This window comes from Suricata suricatta, chromosome 6 (assembly GCF_006229205.1).
Source record: "Suricata suricatta isolate VVHF042 chromosome 6, meerkat_22Aug2017_6uvM2_HiC, whole genome shotgun sequence".
In the NCBI taxonomy this organism is placed as follows: domain Eukaryota; kingdom Metazoa; phylum Chordata; class Mammalia; order Carnivora; family Herpestidae; genus Suricata; species Suricata suricatta.
Window position 1 is genome coordinate 23552347 of NC_043705.1, and position 442 is coordinate 23552788.

Genomic DNA, 442 nt, shown 5'->3' on the forward strand with positions numbered 1-442 from the left:
GGCGGCTCCGCCTCCCGCCGCGGCCCGGCTCCGCCCGCTTGAGCCGCCGCCACGTCCCCACCTCCCGCCCCCTCGCTAGCCGGCCCAGGCCCTGGCTTCGCGCCCAGAAAGCCTCGGCCGGGGGTCTTCGCCGCCAGCGACCCCCGGGAAGCTCTGGGGTGCCGAGCGCGCCGGAGCCGGGAGCCGAGAGCCAAGGAACGGGCTTTAGGCCGGGCGGGGGCTGCTATTCACGCCCTTCATGCCGCCGGCCGCTCGCAGCACGTACGCCGCGCCTGCCTCGCCTCGCCCCGCTCCACCTGCGAGACTCGGCCCTCCCTCCTTCCCAGTCCCTGGGCGGCTGCACAAGGGCCCGCGACCCGATCCCGGCGCCAGTGGGGTGGGGAGCGCCCCCGACCGCGGGCGGACTTCCCTGGGCTCGGTTCCCTCCCCTCTCCTCACTGGT